The sequence below is a fragment of the Drosophila obscura genome, unplaced genomic scaffold, assembly GCF_018151105.1.
Source record: "Drosophila obscura isolate BZ-5 IFL unplaced genomic scaffold, ASM1815110v1 contig_202, whole genome shotgun sequence".
NCBI classification, from domain to species: Eukaryota; Metazoa; Arthropoda; class Insecta; order Diptera; family Drosophilidae; genus Drosophila; species Drosophila obscura.
Window position 1 is genome coordinate 413,455 of NW_024542793.1, and position 6,928 is coordinate 420,382.

Here is a 6,928-nt window from a genome sequence, read left to right on the forward strand (position 1 = left end):
ACGAATTGTCTTGTAGCGGACCCTGGACAGACTGAAGCTTACCTTAGCCTGAAATAGGACCTCACAAGTGGCGCCCGAGCAGGGACTTTTTGGTGACTTTAAGGAGACTAACACCTTAATACGGAGCTTTGTGTAGTAAAAACCCACGGCCACTGAAAGAGACTAGGCTAGCAAGGATCAATACCCGTCCAGCACAAAACCGGCACCCTCGCAAAATCCGGTCGCAAGCAAAAGTGCTACAGTACAGAAGTACCACAAACAAAACGTAAGTCAGTGCTACTAACCGCAGAAACACACCATGGAAGCCCACGGAGCCGGTCAACCCGACGAATTTTGCCCGGAGGGACACCATACCAATCCAGGAGTCACCACCGGCTGGATCTACAAACTCCGGCGGGACGAGCTGGAAACCCTGGCCGAGGAATTCGGATTTGGCCACGAAGGAACAGTCGAGGAACGACGAAAGAGATTCGCCACATTAGTCGCCGGAACACTCTCGCAGGACGCCTGGGTTCGACTAGGAGACCTTGAACGGCAAAACGCCAAACCAGCAGGACGCTCCAGGTCACCCATCCCCCCCCACTCCTAGGACATCTGACCATCGGAAAACCGACCCAAAAGCCGGGTTACAAGTCCCCACCGCGGCCCCACAGCACACCCTGCCCACCACGCATCGTAACGCCCGCCGATTTTCCCAGACCTCCAGTTACGGAGACCAGTCGCTCGCCCACACAGAGGATCGTGCCAGCCATGGACCCCTCCATAGATGGACGACACCACAGCCACACCGCCCACATCGCGGAACAGATTCGGAAATGGGGAATCAGGTTCGACGGACAGGACGACCCACTTACAATTCTGGAACTACTTGAAGAACGTGCGCTCTCATATGGGGTGGACACAAATCAGCTACCTCGGGCCATGACAGAGCTTCTCACCGATCGGGCCAGTCGCTGGTACCGCACCAGCCAAGGCAGCTCATGGGCCTATTTCCGCCAAGAGTTCTTGACTTTCTTCTTGCCGCCCCGGTACTTCGAGCAATTGGAAGACCGGATCCAAGCCCGCAAGCAAGCGGTAGGAGAATTGTTCAAGGATTACCTCATCGAGATACGGCTACTCATGCACCACGCCGGGTACGACGCCTCCAAGGAACTAAACAGGATCTACGATAACGCCCTGCCAGCATACCAGATGTATGTGCGGCGACACGAACTACAAAGCTTAGCACAGCTCACAATGTTGGCCACCGAGTTCGAGAGCATCCAAGAGCGGACCATCCCGACCACTTTCGCAAACCCGCGGAACACTCCAAGATACGCAAGGCCGGCTTCAGAGCAGAGGAATTGCGACTCGCACCAGCCGCCATTTCTGAGTCCCCATTGGGAATCGACAGACACACCAGGGAGACCACCAGCTCATCCAAACAGTACGGTGAATCCCGAAGCAGCCCATCACATGATCACGACCCCCATCATCAACCCACGCGCAGCCTGTCGCCGGTGTGGTGAAGCGGGGCATGCGGCATACGACTGCCATAATCCCCCCATCCTATTCTGCTGGGAATGTGGCAAACGCGGCACACGGACCGTAAATTGCTGCCGCCAAAACACGTCAGGAAACGACATGCGTCCCCAACTGACACGGGATCAGCCGGGAACGACGCCTCCTCCAACCCGCGACTAAATAACTCTCTACACGTAAGCAACGGCCGGATAGTGGCGATGGTGACCATAGAAGGACACGCAACGGAAGCCACAATCGACACCGGGGCATCCAGAAGACAACAACACCAACCTGCAAGATGCATGCGTCCGCATACGCCTGGCCGATGGCTCGGTCAGAGAGATCTCACAAGTTCTACTGGCGCACATCAAGCTGGATTAATGAGAGGCGCGTTGTTGCGATACCAGAGGCGTCATCGCGTCTCACCTGTTCACGTACCAGTTTGGCTGTAGTATAACACGAGTACTACACCCGGCGTACCAAAACATCATACCCATGGTCGACACCACACCCATCGTCGCCCACATAAGCGACTACCAACGGAGGATCGAACCGCCCAGCGCCTTCGATACAACCCTCTTACCCGAAGACCCCAGCCAGCCACCTGACTCCGAAACCGCCGATCCGACCGAACATGAGCCCGAACCAGTCCCGGAGCCGTGGCCGCCGGACTTGGCCCCGCAGATCCAAGCATTTACATTCGACAGACCCATCCTACCGAAAAACCCGAATCAAACGTTTGACCCCGGAGCCATCGAACCCACCGAAGACGACCCAGAACTACCGACGGATCCTTGGCCACCCGACATAGCACCGCCGATTCAAGAACGCCTGGACAAGGAACGACCGAAGAAAACCGCCGAGAAAACCATCGTCATATGGGATAATCGACCCACCAAGCAGACACCAACTACAAAGCACCCAGAACAGCAGAAAGGCCACGATCACAGCAGCAGTAGAAAATATAACGTTACCGACGCCACGCTAAAGTGACGAGATTAAAAGCGACGAATCCGGAGACTCGGCACAAGCCAAAGGACAGGAAAAAAGGCGAACCTCAGCACCCGACAAGCGACGCCACCAATCTCTCCATCACCCACCCGGAAGAAAGGGGGGGGTGTAACGAACCATGGTTCTAGCCATGGCTCGTCACAAACGGCGGAGGGTCAGCGCATCCACGCTGGCGGGAGACAATAACCAAACTGATATACACCGAGCTAGCGAACCATGGCTCTAGCCACGGTTCTCCACAAATAGCGGTGTGTCAGCACCCCGGACATAAAATAGTCTTAAGCACACAATTAATTAAGAACTCTCGATCAACAACACCCCACCTCTTGGGACATTTCGCAATCGACTTATTTCACAATAAGTCAAGCCAGCATAAAATTATCGACTTACCACTCAACTTCCGCGATGCAGAGTTAGCAAAAGCTCATTTCTTTTGAAATCAGATATCACCTTTCCAACCTGCAACTGCACCTTCCGGGATGCAGCCTCAGCAAAAAAAACACACTGCCCCACGAACAATTGTCAACGAAGCACCCAGCTTCGACCCACTTACTAGCCCCACATTTATTGTCGTAATCATAAGTCAGCAAGAATTAATTATTTCCGGGTCCCAGGTGCGATCACCAGCTGCATAAAAGGGCCAAGATCGGCCGAAAGAGGAGGCAGTCCATCAGCCCGAACACAAGACACTGCACTAGGCAGTCCATCAGCCCGAATACAAAATACAGGCCGTCCATCAGCCCAAACACAAGACACTGCACAAGGCAGTCCCTCAGTCACACACCCAAGACACTGTACTAGGCAGTCCCTCAGTCATACACCCAAGACACTGCACTACCCAGTCCACCGGCTCCAAGACCAAGTAACTAGATCCGCGAGTTAAGTCATTGTAAACAAACAAGAATTAAATAATAAAAGAACACAGCAAAGAACACCAACAAAAACAACCAACTACGATTTCTCCAATCCAACAAACCGTCGCCTCATCAGTTCTCGCTGCCTACTACATTCTTTTACGAGCCAGCCCGACACCTGAAGTCACCTACAAACTACAAATTGTCTTGTAGCGGACCCTGGACAGACTGAAGCTTACCTCAGCCTGAAATAGGACCTCACAATATATATTGCCGAATTATAGTCTGCGCGTGCAGACAGGCTGATCGGTAACAGAAGGTTACCTAATCATTAGCCTTGCAGTCAGTGTCCAATATTCCCGGTAAGGGAAAGTCGGAGACTGCTGACTGGCTCGCGCATGTGGGGGGTTTGCCCGGTAATCGAGGGTTACCGAAGCAATCGCCTCCCAACAAGTGTCCAATGTCCCAGGTAAGGTGATCGGTGTGCACCGGTTCCGTGGGAAAGGAATTTCGTTGGCACTTCGGGAATATATATTGTTAGGAATATTTATTTATTTAATATTATTTTAGGTACTTATTGCGTAAGCCCCTTGTGCTGGTCTCCTGTCTTTTGGCGTGTGCTGAGTTTGCATTTTTGCTGGGTGTTGATCGCTTCACCTGGGAGTAGCATTGTCTGCGTCGTCTGCTTGTGACGAACCATGGGATCCATGGTTCGTTACAATGTGCGATCGGTTTTCGAAGGTCAACTGTGCGTTCGATTGATCGCTGGAAAGGCACGAGTAGCTCCGCTGAAGACAAAGACAATCCCGAGGCTCGTATTGTGCGCCGCAGCTTTATTGGCACAATTTTGGTCCTACGTAAAGCAGGTTTTAGAAAATTCTCGAATCGAGAGCGTATTTTTCTGGACGGACTCAGAAATAACGCTACATTGGATTAAAACACCACTGTCGTCACTTACATACAGTATTACTTTCGAGTACAGTAGCCATGATTCAAGAGCTGTGTCAGGGCATTACGTGGCGTCATGTCCCTTCGCTGTCGAATCCAGCGGACTTGGCGTCTCGCGGATGCGAAGTGCCTGAGCTCCTTGAGTCCATTTGGCTAAAAGGTCCGAAATTTTTATGTGAGCCTGAGCATTGTTGGCCAGAAAACCAGCATTTTAACATGCCATATATTAGATTTGTGGTAAAAGTGGATGTGTGTAACGCAGAGAAGGAAACGTTTCCGACCCCATAAAGAATATATATTCTTGATCAGCATCAATAGCCGAGTCGATATAGCCATGTCCGTCTACCCGTCCATCTGTCCGTCTGTTCGTCCGTCAGTCTTGATGAGCGCCTAGATCTCAGAGACTATAAAAGCTAGAGCAACCAAATTTTTTTTGCAAACTCAGTTATATCACACTGCTACAAGTGTTTTTCAAAATTTCGCCCCGCCCCCTTCCGCCCCCACAAAAGACGAAAATCTGTGGCAGGCACAATTTTAAAGACACGATAAAACTAAAAACTATCCCTACGATAATGGCTATATCAACCAGATTGCCAAATCTAAATCACTTCGGAATATATTTATAGCCAGAATGAAGAAATTAATTTTCAGTTGCTTCCCTCACCGTCTCCACCAAGAGACCCGCTACTCATTCTCTTTCTCGCTCACACACTCTGCCTCGTTCAGTGCGCTAGAAGATGTAGATTATAAATGTGAAAGGTTGTGTTTAAATGTATGTTTATTGAAGAGATATATAAGTAACGGATACAGCTTTGTTAAGATATGTTTTAAAGCGAATGACAACTGATTTAACGTACGTCTGATATTATCTACGACTGGCGAAAACGACGACTGACAATGGAATGGCGAGAGGCCTCTGAGCGGCGTCGGTTGACTTTCTCGCGATTCTTTTCTGTATAATTCTGAGTTGTTGGGGGGCGAGTGAACGATTTAGATAGAATCCCAGTCATAGTAAAGAGTATTCGAGAATTTTCCGGTAATCCATCCGAATTTAGCTCCTGGAAAAAAGGATTAGATAGAATTCTAGCAACGTATGCATTTTGGGATCCTTCATTCCATTCGTAACAAAATTGTTGGGAACGCTGATACGGCACTAGAATCCTATAATGTTCCACTTAATTGGAATGCGATTTCCAAGTGCCTAACTCCTCACTAAAAGAGATCTGGGTACACTAGAATACCAGATGACTACGATAGTTCAGGGCAACCAATCAGTAGAAGAATTTCATCAGGTTGTTTATAAACAATTATCTCTGATTCTCAACAAAATCGGTTGCATGGAATTGGGTAGAGAAGCTGAACAATTAATGAAAAAATTATACCGAGATAAAGCACTAGATACTTTCGTAAGAGGCTTACGCGGAGATCTCCCTCGTCTTCTAGGAGTGCGGGAACCAGTAGACCTACCATCGGCACTACACCTGTGTCTTAAACTAGAAAATCAAAATTTCCGCGCTGTTCATGCTAATAACAAAACCCCAATTTCAGGATTTAGGGGATCAAATCAAAAACCGATCCCAGCACCAAGATCAAATTTCAATTATAACAAACAACCACCTCAATACAATCAATATCAATATAATCAGTTTAAGCCCTTAATTCCACCACGTCAAAATTACAATTACCAACCTCCACAATTCGCGCAGAATTATTCTCGACAACAAGTCCTTCAGAATTACATTCCAAATCGCCCAATCGCACCTAAGCCGCAAAAGCAATATTCAACCCAAACACGTCAAAACCCCACCTTAAATGAAAAACCATTTAATGCAGCAACCGTTAGTGGTAGTATTAGAATAACCCACTACAAAATGGCCAATCTTTTTAATATACCAGGTACTAATGTACAATTTTTCCTATTACCAATTTTAAGATCATTTGACGCCATATTAGTAAATGACTATCTAAGAGAATTAGAAGCAGTCATTGATGCCAATAAACAAATAATAAAAACGAGAAGGAACGTGTGAGTCGTTTCTGGGGACGCGACTCTACTTATACCCGTACTCAGTCAGCATATACATTTTTGAGCATATAATTATTTAGAATTTAAAAAAAAATAAAATTTTACATTTTACATTTTTTTGCTACATCTGTTATCTACATCTACATATACTATTTATTATACCCGTACTCAAAAAAGAGTTAAGGGGTATATTAGATTTGTGGTAAAAGTGGATGTGTGTAACGCAGAGAAGGAAACGTTTCCGACCCCATAAATTATATATATTCTTGATCAGCATCAATAGCCGAGTCGATATAGCTATGTCTGTCTGTCCGTCTGTCTGTCTGTCTGTCTGTCTGTCTCGATGAGCGCCTAGATCTCAGAGACTATAAGAGCTAGGGCAACCAAATTTGGTTTCCAGACTCATGTGATATCCCACTGTTACAAGTGTATTTCCAAATTTCGCCCCGCCCCCTTCCGCCACCACAAAGAACGAAAATCTGTGGCAGGCACATTTTTAAAGATACGATAAAACTAAAAACGCAGTATCGTAGAGAATCCCCATATCTACCAGATTGCTAAATCTGAACTAGATCGGATCATAATT